This window comes from Drosophila virilis, chromosome 4 (assembly GCF_030788295.1).
Source record: "Drosophila virilis strain 15010-1051.87 chromosome 4, Dvir_AGI_RSII-ME, whole genome shotgun sequence".
NCBI lineage: Eukaryota > Metazoa > Arthropoda > Insecta > Diptera > Drosophilidae > Drosophila > Drosophila virilis.
Window position 1 is genome coordinate 24293444 of NC_091546.1, and position 16406 is coordinate 24309849.

The window sequence follows — 16406 nt, forward strand, 5'->3', positions numbered from 1 at the left end:
GGTATACAAATAATTTTCAAACAGTTTGTTAAGTAGTTGGCCCATTGCTCGGCTTCAGCTTCAGCGGCCATTTGGTCATTTGCCAAAAAGTTTTTCCCACTTTGCGTTTTTCTTCGTTTTCTTCGCGTAATTTGTCTGACAGTTGTTGCCGCTTTTGCAATTAAACGCAATTGCGTTTTCGCTGCCCATATAGGACGCGCCGAATGCGATGCGAATTCTGTACGCCACGCCCCACCCTGACCCGCCCCGCCACGGTAGAGGAGACGCGTCGTCGCCTGCCGCCAGTTGTCTGCTGCCTGTCGTTGTCCTCGATCCTGGGACGCGCTTTTAAAACTGTTTCCTGTGCACTAAATGGCGTTTTTGTGTTCGCGTTTTCTTCGTCGCCAGCGATGACGCCGCTTGGGTCAGCCTGAATACCCTATACCCTGTACTGATTGTAATTGAGCGGGTATATCGAAATTAAAACGAAAATCTATATTCAAATATTAATGGAATATTTCATCTTCAAGCAAACTGTTTTTATACCCTGTATGAGTATTAGATAACGGGTATACATAGTCTTAATAATATATTAAGCATAAAAAATGTACAAAACCAGACTTACAGTTCTCACTATTTGTATGCTCAGCAGATACTATAATATTATATTACATCTTATATATTTATCTTGTTATTTAATATGTGTTAAATAATGCAAAAAAAAAATGAATATACATATATAGTATTATTGAAAATTATATTACTCTTATGTGTGCAATAATATTTGTATACTGAATATTTATATGTTTATAAATAAAACAGGGTATCTTATAGTCACAATCTGCAGCTTAAGCTCAAAATTCACTGTGCGATAGTGAGGCGAGATGTTCAACAGTCTCTCCCCACACTATATTTTATGGCTATGTATCAGCGAAAATGGCGACATTAAATGAGCAAAAGTTTTTATATAATTTATTTTGCTTCTCTTTTCGCTATGCTGCATTATAATACACTGAAAGAATTTATAGAATAATAATGTAAAAACTAACTGAATACAAAAATTGAGTTGGAATCGAAGACAACATAAGATAATATTATCATGATATAATAGAATACTGGAATAATATGGAATAATGTTCGACAAAAGTCAATTAGTCTTAAAAGTTTTCCTTAATTCACCTAAGTAAAAAATATATATTTAAAATGTTATTTATTTATATGAAAAATTAAATCATTTAATGAAAATTAGAAATTAAGTAAAATTTTAGCCTAGCTCTGACGAAATATTCTCTGGGAAATATACCCTTGTGGAAAATTATGATACTACTACTATAAGGAAATAATTTTGAGTAAGAGAATACTTTCTTTTTAATTTCAATAGATTTGTATATTTTTCTATATATAACCGACGCCTTATAGACGCCTAATTGATGGATTTGCGCAGAAGGGTAGCCAACATTTTTGAAAGTGTATGTCTTGGAAACTTGCGCTGCATTTCTTAAACAATTAAAAACTTTTCGCGACTACCTACAAAGTTGCCAATTTGGATAACCTCCAAACCGGGAGCGAGCCGGCAGCTGCCAAATGAAAAAGAGACACTGTTAAATGGGGGAACGTTAAAAAGAGGAGGCAGCATTGAGGCTGGGCACAAGAACTGCGACGACAATGACATGAAGCACATTCACACACACCTACACACACACACACACACACACTCGCACAAGTCGCACTGGGGGCAGTGGAAAACTTTGGCGCAGAGCAGTCAAAACCAATTTGGAGAATTTAATTAAAATTGCAAAACTTTGGCAACTGATTAAATTTTCGAACAAGAACAACACACAAGCTGGGTGCCCAGGTAAGAGCTTAAAACAACCATAAACCCAACTTCCCGCCCCCTACAGCACCAGCGCCCCCCAAACCCCTGCCCCAGCGGCGAGCCAAACAAACGACAAGTTTAAATTTTTAAACAAACCAAAAGGCAACGTTGAAAAATTTACATTCGCTTTCGTTTGCAACGATGAGAAAAAAAAAAGAACAAAAAAAATTCAAATATAAAAAATTGAAGTCCCAAACCAAGCCGACGACTGGTTGGCTCAGCAGGACGAGGATTGGATTTAAACCAGCAGCAGCAGCAGCAGCAGCAGGCAGGACCAAACCGGCCGACCAAACCGAGCAAACCAACCGCTGCCTGCTGATGCTTGTGGATGACGTTGTTGATGGCTGCCATCAACATCGTCATAATTATGCTCACTCGCATCGTCCTCATCATCATCATCATCATCAGCATCGGGCTCATCATGATCCGCATCCACGACCAACGACTGCTAAAGTTTCCCCAATTTAATTTCATCATACTCCCGAGTGTGCGTTGAACTAACGAATGGAACGAACCGTCGCCCGAAACGAACGAACCAGAGCCCAACTGGGCGCTAGGGGGTGTGGCAGGTTCGTCCATGGAGTCCATGGCTGGCTGCCACAGACATTTGCCAGCGCACACAGCAATCACGTAGACGCAGACGAGCAAACCCAACCCCCCGAAAACTCCTTTCCACCAACAACAGCAGCAACAAAAAAAAAAGAAGAAAACTGTTCGACTCGAGCCTTTTGGCACTGATAGGGAGGAAATGGTCTGTGTATGCCGAGGGGGGACAGGGGCTGCTGGCACAGGGAGCGGAGCTGCTTTCGAAATAATGGCCGCCCAGCGCGTCGGCTCTGTTATTTTAATGAAAATTGGAAAGTGCCGGCAAATGCTGCTGCCCATTTACGCCCCATGCCAAAACAACCATCTTGACCATGTCTCATGCCAAGCGCATTAATTTTAAGATCCTCTCTTAATGGTTTTTGGTTTTGGTTTTGCTTTTTGAATTTTCGAATTTGGAGCGTCGCTTAGTATTTTTATGTTTGGGCTTAGAAAAAAATCTTGGCTAAAATCCTCTTTCGAAATAAATTTCTTAAAATATGAAATAGAAATGACAAATACGCGACATATATGTTTTATAATTATTATGAATTTTACTTGTGACATTATGTGAAAAAAACATAATTGTATTTATTCTTTCCAGTTTAACAAAAATATTTGTTTTGATGTTTTGTTAATTTGTGTGACAGTATATCAAAATGTTCCATAGTTTTGGAGCAGAGTGAAGCACTTTGGAATGCGATCAACTAATGAATCTTAAATCTAATTTTTCTAATAATAATCCCAACGAGACTTTGTCAAAAGGATAGCTCTTTATAAAATTGGCCGGCATCTGACGACGGCAAAATTCTTCGTTATTTTTTTATCACTTTAAGAAAGTTCTTTATTTTAATAAAATATGAAAAAATAAATAATAAATCTTATTTTTTTCGAATAATATTATTTATTATTTATTTACTTCATTAAATTTGAAGAGAGCAAACTGTTTTCGTGTATCTTAATCACATATAAAAGTCCCAAAAAAATAATAAAAATTCAAATTAATTTGTATTATTAAGACTTTAAATAAAATTTAAGCAATCACATAAAAAATCTGTACAAAAAAATATTTCCCGATTTTCTGCAGAATGGTTAAAGCAAGTTTCATCAATTTATAATTAAATTGCATTTCTAAAAGCTTTAATCGAGAAATGTATTCGCCCTTAAGATACCCGTAATTCATTGTCAGCCGCAGACTGGAAATCGGACCCCATTTTCGTGAACTGTTGGCTTGGCCCCCGCTAATTAGCGGCCATAAAACGCACATAAATCGGAGCTGGCCAATAAATTATAAATTATGATTTGGCCAACCAGGCGCAGACATGGCAACAGTTTCATAAAATTTCCAGACGAGTGCGCAGGCTCAGGCTCAGACTTGAGGCGGATGCATATAACAGTGCGATGACTTCCGGTATTAACTAATTTTTTTATTTATATACATATATATATATATATATACTTTATCTCCATTTTAGCGCCACTTTAAAGCGTAGCAAGGGATCAGCCAGCAGTGAGCAGTGAGCAGAAGCAGCCCAAGGTTGTGAATTCTGTGCAAAAATGCCTTCCGTTCCGAGGACCATAGCACAACCCAAGCCAAAGCCAAAGCCGACTGCCGAGTGGGCACTAATCCCTGGCACTCATGATGCCGTTGGCAAATACTTTGCACCGCCGACTGCGCGACGAATTGGAAGCAATCCGCTGACTGTCTGCACAGACGCCAGGCAGGCGGGATGCGGGATTGGAGTTGGCGTCGCAAGTGGAGTGCATGGGCGTTGCTTTAGCTGGCTGGGGTTGGTTTGATACTAGGCAAGCAAAAACTTAAACAAAGTATCAGGCAATGCAGCCAAGCGCAAATCGAGCCAGCGCCATCTCTAACTCAACCACTCGGCAGCAACTCCTGTCGAGCACTTGACGGCTCCGTGCTCACCGGGCGCGCCTAAGCGTAAGTCAGTAGTCGCTAAAAACAAGTCCCTGTCAAGTGGTCCGACTGACTAGTCCACTTAACGTACAAGACAAGCGCCACGTAATTTCAGGTTCAAAGCAGCTCAACTGATTCGATAAACCTGCATATCTGTGTATGCACATGTACTACGTATAGAAACAGTTGACATTCCGTTTCAAATCACAAATTGCATTAATAAAAGACTATTCTTATCAGGTAGCTAATTGATAACTTAAGTTTTCCCTCTCCTCTCTAATCGCCATGCGCCCTTCTATGCGATTTTCAGAAATGCAAGGATATGTTCTTGCATTATTTTGTTTTGTTTGCTCTCTCTCTCTCTCAATCTCCCTGTCTCTCTTTCTCTCTTTTCCTCACTTTCACTTTCTTTTTCACTCTTTCTATTACTCGTTATCTCTCCCTCTCTCTCTCTCCCTCTCTCTCTCTCTCTCTCTTTCTCTCTCTCCCTCTCTCTCTCTCTCTCTCGCTCACTCTCTCTTATCCTGTTATTTATTTTATTTCTATGTCTTTTCATCTGACACTAAATGACATCTTAATACCACCTTTCTCTGTGATTCTCACAATCTTAGGTAAGAACAAAATATTTTTGAAAATTCATTGATAGAGTTTGAACTGAATAATCAACTAATTTGATTTAGTCTAACTTTCATTCATTCTTCTTAATTTTTTCAATATGCTTCGTTCCAAGTTAATTTCAAATATGCATCGCCTTTCTATGCACTTTTCTAAATGTCTTACTCTTCTTAAGTAAGCCAAGTTAGAGTGTTCTACACAGAACATTTAATAAGCCTTATAAGTATAGATTGGATACATAGATTTACATAGATTTGCATAATTCCAAATTTCACTTCGCCATCTGCCAGACAACTGTTCTTATTTCTGCCTTAAAAACATTCTTTAGCACTTTGCGCTTCATTGAATGGAAAAATTATGGACAACTAATCAATAGAATCTGAAGACACCTACTCAAACGATTTTTTCAGATGATTTTACCCAACAATTGGCAGGTGTTTGCGCTTGTTTTACCAACAATTTTCGCATCAAATGAGGCGCGCCAAGGAGTGCCAGGAAAAACTCCAAACTTCCTCGCTTTCCCCTCTCTAATAGGCAGGCAAATGTTTTCCACTTGGCAAACGGCAAGTCGCTTATTGCTGTTGTTATTTCTGTCTGGCATTTATTTTGTTTGTGGGTGCAAGTGCGAACTTTTTTGTTGCATATTTCTATTATTATTTTCTTTTTTTTATTGCTTGTTTATTTTTTTTTTTTGGCAATTTTTTATGCATTTTTGTAGGAGCAACTTTTTCAGGCAGCATTTAGCAAAGTTTTTGGTTTACATGTGAGTCGACGGCATATGGCGAGGAACATGCCACGAGCTGGGGTTTGTTCTCCGCATATATATATATATGTATATATATACGTATAAAGTTACAGGACTAGTGACAGCTAAGAGCAAATAAATATTTGGCACAGCCCTCGTTTTTAGAGCACTCAGAACCGAAACTCACACAATGACATTAAACTTTTAACACAAACACATACTGGAGTGGCGTATTTATTTTTCTATATCTTTTTTTTTTACACAAGTCAGACACTTTGCGGCTTTTAAAATGTTTGTTTGCGTAAAGTTGTGCGACCGTAAAATTTATATATATTTAAAAAAAAAATAAACAAAACTCACACATATTATGAGCAAGGGCAGGCCATTAAATCAGGTCGAGGAAAACCCATTAAGAAAATGTCCCACAGAAAGGTAAAACGAAACTCAAGTGTTTGACAGCGCACCCAACGAAACTCTATGAATGAACGATTACAGTGCCAATTCATTAGAAATTTTCTAAAAAAAAATCTACAAAAAAACTGGCCAGAAGGCAGTTTGGGCAATCGCACGAAACAATAAAAAATAGCAAACAAAGCACAAAAAAAATTTTTTATATATACTCGTAATAATAACAAACAGTGTTTGACTTTTAGCCAGAGACCTGCTACCTACTCGATTCCCTTGAAATGTGTCGTGGCCAGGACGAAGGATACAAGCAGAACAGGACAGGCAACAATAAGAATGACGAATGACGGAGATTTTTTTCTTTGTGGTTTTCGTTTTTTTTTTTTTTTTTTTCTTCTCTAATGTCATTGACAGCATCCTGGCACATTTTTGCACTCGCTTGAAGGATGTGTGGGCGAGTTCAACTATCATAAATTATGCCAATGTCATGTGTAATGCGCAATCATTCGATTTGAGCTGTCCATGAAAAATGTGAAAAATGTGAAATGTGCAGGTGAGAATTTTGAGTGATTTAGCAAATTTTTCAATAAATATTTTTCTTGTTTTTTTTTTTTTTTTTGGTTTCAATTTTAATATTTTACAGGTCGTTAAGCGCAAGTCCTGCCAGTACGGGGGGTTTGTTGACAACGCCGCTTGGTCTGTCAATTCGTCAGTTTGCCAGACTGTCAGTCAGACTGTCGTCAGTTAGACAGCAGCAGGAGCAGCGCATAAGAACAAAAGGCATTTCCGGTGACGTTTAAATGCGTGGCATGTCAACGCGTTGGCAGCTCCTGGTAGACAGCCGCATCCTGGCGAGCGCATGCCCTGCTTCTTCGGCAGGAAACACGCAGCAGCATGTAAGACCCCAGCGGGACATCCACTGAAGCCAGCAGAGCTTGCATTTAATTTATGCACATTTTTTATTAACATTTCGACTGAGAAAATGTCTAAAAACAACGCTTTTGACGGCGTTTTGTTTTATGTATAAAAGAAAAATCAATCAAAATATATTTTTATTATTTATTAAATTAACTTAAATGTTAAGTTTATTTATTTTTTATTTTAAATAGAATTAAAATATCATTTAAAATGCTGCTGGCCTTAAATAAATATATTTTATATGATTTTTTTTAAAACATTTTCAAACATAAAAAAATAATGTCAACTTTTTAGACCGCGCGAAATCAGATTTTCTATATTATATAAAACCCCAAACATTTTTGATTTTGTGTTCCATTAAATTGAATATAAGAATATATATATATAAGAATAAGTTTAATAAATATTTGCTTTTGTAATAAGAAATTATAATTAAGAAATTGGCAAACGTTTTGACATTGTTTTACATATCAATATCAAAGATCAATTTAGACAGATTTCCTTGCACTATACAAGCATTGTTGGGGGCTTGTTCGCGCACTCACATATGACCTCGGATCTGCCCATACTCGGGCACATTTACACACGAATCGAGCCAAAATCCCAGTTCAATCAAGCAAGAAACGCGCAAGTCTATCAACTTATTAATTTTGTGAAGTGCTGCGAGCACTTCGACAGCGGCAGCAGCAACATCAACGTTCCGAGCACATCAATGTCTTCCAATTCAGGCAACAACAATGGGCGAACGCCTCTCCCGCACGGCCTAAACATGCCACACACACACACACACATACACAGAAACACACACCCACGCCCCCGTTGAGGATGTTGATGACGACAAGTTCGACTACTACACATCATCACGTATGATTACGCACATTGTTCGTGCGCAGCGTCAAATGCTGTCGAAAAATTAAAATTCAGAGACCCTTCTACTAAACTTACCTTAGCTAGGGAAAGACCAAAAAAAAGAAAGCAGCAGAAAAAAAATCAGGCAAAACAACGACGTGATTGCATTACACAATCAAAACAGGCACAAGGGTTGCTGCTGCTGCTGCTGCTGCTGGGCCAACCCGGCAAAAATCAAAGTTCGGGCACTAAAGTAATAGACCAAAGCGACCTGCTGCTGCTACCGCTGGCTCGACTGAACGTGTGCGTGGGCGTTGCAATTGCTACGCCCCATCATCAGAATCCAATCAAATTAACAACAACAGGCCACAGCAGCAGCGGCAGCATCAACTACAGCGCGTTCAACTCCCTCCCCATCTTAATAGACCCAACCTAACGCCCAGCCAACCCCCTCGCACGTTAATTTCAATTTGATTTCCGTGGCAGCCAACCCCACGCACCGCCCACCCACAACAGCCTCAATGAGCAACGTCTGAGCAACAATTATACGGCAACTTCATTAGGTCAACATGTTGCAGGACGGAGAGGGAAAGGGAGTCCTCGTCATAGTTCGACTAAAACCATGCAACATGGTTGTGTGTGGCTCGAGCATTTCATGCGGCTTCAAGGGCGGCACACAGGGCAGATTAATCAGGGTAAAACTATTAATTAAATACCAATTCATTTCCGCAAATTCAAAGCCAACACACACGCACGCATCTAGTATGTTGTGTATGTGTGTGTGCGCGCTTGTGGGTTTCAGTTGGATTTCTCCACACCGGAGCACACAATGCGTCGTGGTTAGTTTGATTTAGGATTTGGGCTTTTATATTACAGACCATGAGACCATATAGCATTGCATAAAGCCCTTCATCTGGTTAGCTGAAATTGGTTAGCCAGTTGGCCAAATCCAAGGCGGGGAAGGTGGAGCCTTAAATCAGCTATCCGCTGTTGGAAGCTAATTACATTAAATAGTTGTCAATACTGAAACAACATATAAGTATATAGATAAGTAACATATAAATATATGAATAATATTATTTAAAGCACAACAAAATGTCTTGCACATAAAATCTAAGCTTCAGAAAATATTATATCAATTTAAATGAGAATAAGGTTAAAATGTGCTCATTAATTGAATATCAATATTAAAATATTGAAAAGTTCATAAATTTAAAAATATGTTATAAATTGGATATATTACAACTTTTTTGATGAATCGTACAGCCAATTAAATTCAAGAAACTATTTTCGTGGGCACTTATTAATCTTACTTTTATTTTATTTATTTATAATTTATTTTTCAACATATATATGTATTTATATTAAATTAATAAAGTCTTATTCATATCGATGCTTTTACTAATATTAAATTGAAAACCGTAAGTATACTTCTAAATTTCAAGCCGTCAATTTCATTTATATTAGTCTGCTAATTTATAGTTTTCGAAATATATATATAAATATATAAAACGAGGCTCAAGTTCCAAAGTAATCCACAATAAGCTTGCCTTTTTTCTTTCAATTCGTTTATATTCATTTCATAGCATCTAAAATTAGCCTTTAATCATAATTTTCAATCAAAGATGGAACTTCATAACCCAAAGCATCGAACAAGCTGCTAAATAGAACGAAAAGCAGTCAAAGAATAATATAAAAAAAAAAAGTGAGCTCCTGGGAGTATGAAAATAAAAAAGAAGTAATAATAAAATCCCCAGGCTTATCAGTGAGCGCAGCAGTCAGGGTATTAAAAAAAAAGCCATACGAAAATGATATATACAGATGCTCCAACAGATATCAGAAAGAGAGAGAGAGAGAGAGAGAGAGTGGGGGAGAGAGAGACAGAGAGATCTGAAGCGGTACGTTTATCCGGTGTGTCAACAATTCCCAAGCTTCAACGCTTTGATGTTGCCTGACTTGGCCATAAACGAAGCTACAGCCAAAGCTGGGAGCCTGTTTGTCCGGGCAGGGGGAGTTGGAGCCACTAAGCCAGACAGTGTCACCAGTTCGGGGTGTTGTTGGCAATGTTGATGATGGCATCATTAACGCATTTGCCCAGCCGCCTTTGGGCAATGGCAGACGTCGGTGCTCGACCCGTTTCCGGCTTTTGAAGTTCGGGCCGTAGCTTTTAATTTTCTTTGTTTTCACGCTGGCGTTTGAGGCCAAAAGGCGTAAATTAATCGAAGGCTTAATTAGTACACAGCCAGTCAGGCAGCCTGCCAGCAGCAGCATCCACAACAACAACAATCACACACACACACACACACACACACACACACATTGACTGGCAGCATGGGACTTGCGCGCAACGAGACTGCGTCAACATGGCGTATGATTAATAAACTGCTCCCATGCGGCAGCAACAGCAGCAGCGGCGGCTCCTGCCTCAATTTCTCCTATACTTTTTTTCTCTCTTATTTTTTTTTCTGTTTGCGATTTGTGTTTTGTGCACTAATTATGGGCATCAATGAAGGTGAAGGTTGTCAATATTTGCCGCTCGGGCGCGCTGCTTTTATGTGCGAGTGGAAAAAATTTCCATTTGAAATGTTTTGTAGGTTGTGAAAACAATGGAAACCCAGAGGTGCGCAATGCGCTGCCCTGCCCTGCCCTGCCCTGCCCCTATTTGCCCCGCTTACTCTAATACAAGTGCTGCGGCAATGTTTCTAGCTGCCACTTAATGTGTTTTGCATACTAATTAGCTTGTTTGGCGGTTGCCTCTGCGCGGCGCTTCAAGTGCCAAAACAGGTGACAGAGAACACACTGCCAACTTAGTGCATCAACTGGGTATAACAGCAACAGCAGCAGCAACAACAACAACAACAACAACAACAGTTGCTGTCGCAATGGCAACAGCAGCAGCAGCTGCACTTCAAGCTGACACTTTTGAGGTGCCGCTGGGGCGCCACAGGGGCTGCAACTGAATGGATAAGCTTAAATGGCAGTGTTAATGCGCTTCTATTTGAATGCAATAGGGCAGTGCAGGTAATTCGTATATATACAAACCTAAATTACAATAGACACAAATAAAACTGTTGGATTTTCCAGTTAAGTACATGAGTGTAAATTGATTAAAATTGGGCTAAATAATAAATAAGCATTCTATTGGTTTTCTTTGGAGGTTCTCCAAAAGAAGATATTAATTTGGGATTCACACATTTTCAAATACATCCCATATAATCGTTTATTCGGATTTCTACAATACCTCGTTTTTTACTTATTAAAAAGCTTTCAAAAAGTTACCAACTATTGTTGAATAAATTATTGCTTCTGGCAAGATTATTATTTCGATAATATAATTTAATAATAATATTAATAATATATCAATAATATCATAATAACAAATTAATAATAATAAATGAAAGTAAAAAAGTATTTTATTTCAAAGATAAACTAATCAATTTAAAATTGGAATATAATAAATTAATAGACATAAAATATATTTAAATGGCAAACAAAAAAACCTAAAATGAATATAATTAAATTCATTTAAATTTGCTGGCAACACAATACAATACTTATATTAAAATTTAAATATATGTTTAACCATTTTTTTTTTTATCTTATATTTTTAATAATTCTTATGCCTTAATAATTCACATGCCACATTCCTAGCGGGACAATTATAAGATTCGCAACCAAACGAGAAAATAATTTATGCCAACGTAGCGCCAATGAGTGCCTGTTATGAATGTCCTCTTTCCAGAGAGCTACTCATCAAGCATCTTAGTTTTTAATTGCAAAAGGCAGAGACATAAAAGAAATACCGAGTTGAGGGCGCGCTCGGCAAAGAAGCAGCTGAATTTTGTAAAAAGAAAGAAGGAAAGCAAAAAATAGCGCGTTAGACAAAACACAGAAAAGTGTCGCGCAAAAAAGAAAATGCAAAGTGAAAAATGTTTTAATTACTCATTCGAAGGAGGCGCAGCGACCCCCCTTAACCTCCTATCCAGCACCCAGCCACCCACCCCCCTCACCCCTAACCCCTTACGACTATTGCCATGTCGATTGATGCTCAAAGGCGTAGAGTGCATTTTGTCGCAGTGTCGAGAGCTAGTCACAACATTATGAGATGGTGGCACGAAATTGTTAAAAGTTGATTGTGGTTTGCTTTTGTTTAAAAAATAGATTAATAATAAATAAAAAGTTGCAGCACATCCTCTTCGAAGAATTGTTGATAGCAGGAACTTAATATATAGATAAATGTAAGATGATTGTGAAAGTAGCTCAAAAAATTATAAAAGAATCAATTCTATTTTATAAGCAATTAATGGAATAAATCAAAATCTTAAAAGACGAAGTTTAAAATTATATATTTCTGCATGACCTATTCCATTTTGGCCAGGCTAACAAAAACATGAGCTCAATTTGAACAATTGTCGTATTTGTACTCGGCGCACTCAAATGAATATTTTTCCATTCTCTCTTTATTACTGTTGTTGTTGTGTGTGGCTGTGTGTGTGTGTGTGCTAAATAGTTCCCCGAGGGCGAAATCCACTTGAGCCGTGCTAATGAGAACACCCAAGCGACGAGGACGTTGCCAAAGAAAGAAGCCTGCCTCAGTCTCAGTCTCAGCCCCAGCGACATGAAGCTAATGCGTGGTGCCTGCATTATGCAAATAGAAGCAAAAAAATGTTGCTGCATTGCTCTGGCGTTTGGTGAAGTGGCTCCTCCTTAGCCGGCCGAGCCGCGGGCAATGCAGGCGCTCCATTTGCACACATTTCGACACGGCAATTAATTATGCTAAATTCGTTTAGAGCATGACAAAACGCAGCACAATTGGACAAGTGGTTGACTTACTTGGGATCTTAAAGTAAAATCTACGACAAGCCATGCACAACCAATTAGAGGCGTTCTTATTAATCTGAATCTCATATTTTCGAAACAATAGAATTTTAATCCGGTCCGAAGATCGTTTGTTATTTTAATTTCTTTTCTAAGTATTTAAACCTTAATAAACCTTTACCAGCCTACAATTCAGTAGAAACACGTGTTCTAATATTTGCTGAGTCTCCCATTTTGTATTTATAATATAGTTCTATAGTTACGATACCCCCACCTTAGAGGTGCGAGTTGCGTTAGAAGAGATTTCAAGATTTCACATTTTATATTCCAATCCTCTTTTTAAGCTATCTCTTTTATGTTTAACTAACGAGTACATTTGCGCAGCACATTTCGCTTAACAACAGAGTGAAAACTCCATTTTAGGTGACTGTCAAACATTTGACAGCAACATTATCTGGCTGACGAATTTTAAGAGCTCAGCATAAATGTAAATAAATCATAAAAATAGATATAAAAATATGACAAAAAAGTGAGAAAATTCTCCTTTTGACTTACCGCTACGGTAATCGCCTGGACAATAAACTGCACACGTTCCGGGAGCACACCTGGTGCCGGTAAAACGCTTTGGCACCCGCATAACCTTTAACAAGCTGACAGGCGGGAAGGCAGGCAGTAGGGTTCAGGGATCAGGGGGCAGGGAGCAGCTGCAACTGGCTGACTTTTGCCGGCCATGCGCAATTAATTACAAGTGTTTGCGGACAAATGGCTGGCACAACAAACATTGGCGACACGTGTGAGCACTGGACATGGCCCTGGATGACAGGTTAGCCCCAGGCAGGGGCTGAGACGGTTGGACTCAAAGCGGAACATTTCTTTTAGCCAGCAGCCGTGGTTCAAGTGCCTGAGCAAGAGAGAGAGAGAGAGTGCCGCTTGCTTTGAGGTTATTTACTTTTAATGACTCGCAAACTACACACAGAGCTGGCGACCAGCATGTTCCACGTACCACGTTGCGTATACGTCATGTGCGTGTGTGAATGTGTGTGTTGCTTAAGTGTTTTCAGATATCGCGCATCAGTGGGCAACACTGGCGGCGGCGGCGTTGGCGTTGGCGTTGCCGTCTGTTTGTTGACTTTTAAACGGCTGTTTGCTTGCCAGATTGTGCACAGATCTTCATGTACGTGTGTGTGTGTGTGTGTTTTTGTGTGTGTGGCTTTTCATCTTTGGCCAGCAGCAGCAGCAGCAGACGCTCGCATAAATGAGCTTTGAAGTTTGCATAGAGCGCATAAAATGCATTCTCTCCGGCGCTACGGATAATACGGCGCAATTATAGACTGGCGGTGCGGGAGGGAGGAGGAGGGGCCGGCCATCATGCACATATATCCTTGAAAATAAATTGTTTTGTTAATTATTTATGGTTGGTTTAATGAGTGTGCGTTCTGTGCTCAACCAACCCCTGCCAACTACAACCCAAACCAGGCGTCAAACGAGTTTGTTATATTTTTGCATTTTGCAATTATTTTAATGAGTTTTGCATTTAAGCGATTTCCAGCACAATTCTGACTGCCATGCCACATGCTACATGCCACTCAGACTCGCATGTCATCAACATCATTAGCAACATCATCAGCATCATCAACATCATTATCGACAGCAGCAGCAACATTCGCGATAGTGTTGTAAAACGTGAGTAATTGCCGTTTTTTTTTTGCTTCATTAAAAATGTGGCTTTGTTGTTGCAACTCATTAAAATAAAAAAACATATATAAAAAAAAAAAAAACAACAAAAAATATAATAAAACAAAAGCAACAACATTCTATGTGTACACATAATGAATAAATGCAATCGGAATTCATATTCGCTAATTGTAGTAGCAGGAATTAAATAAAAACCATTTATTGTGAACGCATTCAAAAACCCGGCAAAACCTCTTTTTTGCTTTTGCAATTTCATAGTTTCCTTAAATATTTATAATATAAATACGTTTTTTTTTTTTCGTATATTAATAGCAGTCACATTTGCTTATTAAGCTTTTACTGTATTTAAATATATTTTATTATAAATAGTAACTATTTATGGATTAATTTTTTTCAAGATTTTTTTTGTAATGCATCCCCTTAAATTAGCTTGTATTATCTTTTTAAAGCTTTTATTAACTCTCGCCAATAATAATCAGTAATTATATATATTTTTTTAATTTTTTTGTAATTCCCACTAAATCTGAGCAAGTGCTTGAATATGTTTTTTTACAAAGTTTTTAATGTCAAATTTGTCAATTTTAGTGAAAAACGTATCCAATGCAAGTCATAAATTTTTTAGTAGAAATTATTAAAGAAATTAGACAACATAATGGAATTGCCCAATGAGCATATTTTGGATGTATTTTTTCCACAGACCGCCGAATTGCACGACCAACCAGCTGCAGAAAACAGAAATGAAATACAGCCCAGAGTTCTAGTGCCCGATATTGATATAATGCAACAGATGGGATTAGCCCACCCACTGCAAGTGCAACCGCAAAGTTCGCTAATTGGTGCCGGCGATGGGCCACAAAATAATCAAATTCAATGGGAACAGAATCTGCCGCCGTTTATTATCGTGCGAGGAGGTCGATCCTCGAAATTTTGGCGTATTGTGCCGCTGATGATCCTAATGTCCAGTTGTTTCTTCAAATGCATCTTGAGTTGTCTCGGAATCGATATACAGAGTACGGGCATATGGGGCTTATCGTATAATCTGCATTTCAGTATCCTACAATGGCTTATTTTAATTGCCTCCTACTGGTTCAAGGGCTTCAGCGAATAGAGTCTGTTTCAGATATGGGCTCTACCAATAACTCTCAAACTACCAGTATTAGCTGTAAATGTTCTTCCCAGTCAACATCAGGTACTAAGAGACATTGCATTGCTTCTAACCAAAAGTATGCCCGAGTACCATAATGAGAGAAACACACTTACGATCTCTATATAAAACATTTTGCTGCCTATCCTAAATATATATATTACTTAATAGCAAGCCCAGCTTAAGAGATACGATCAATTCCATCAAGATGTGAGGTCTTGATTTTTTGAGAAATTTATTTTTACCTTAAAAGATCATAAATAAAAGTCAATCAGCAATATAAACAAGAGGTTCTAGTCGGGAGTTCCCGCCTAGGGAAGCTTCTTCCAACATCAAATGCATATATATATTCTATTATTATTGATATTTTTTGCAAAATTCAAAATTCTTTTGGATTAAAGAAAATTCGGAGCATAATTCTTTCCGTGGCATTATATATGACGGAACCGAATCGGGCCACTATATCATATAGATGCAACCGGAAAATTCAGTTCTTATATTGTATAAAGATCTGAAAGCTTATTTAATTTTCATCAACCTCACTTGACACTACGGCAACGCTGTAAATTTATAACTGTTAATGCAGCAACTGGCGCCGCCGCAGCCCGCAACGCTGCAGAGCTTTTTTTGCCATATGTCCGCGTTGTGGACCAAAAATCTGCGGCGCTTTTATACGGCTGAGCCGACTTAAGTCCTTTGATTATTTGGCGCTCTTTGCTCTGCCCATCCAATATTTTTTTGTTTTCTTTGCGCATTTGGGGAGTGGCTGCAGTGTGCTATAAGTAAGTCCTGTTCCAAACTATATGCCTCTCGTTGTTGTTGTTGTTGTTGTTGTTGTTGCTGTTGTTGTTCTAATGCTGCT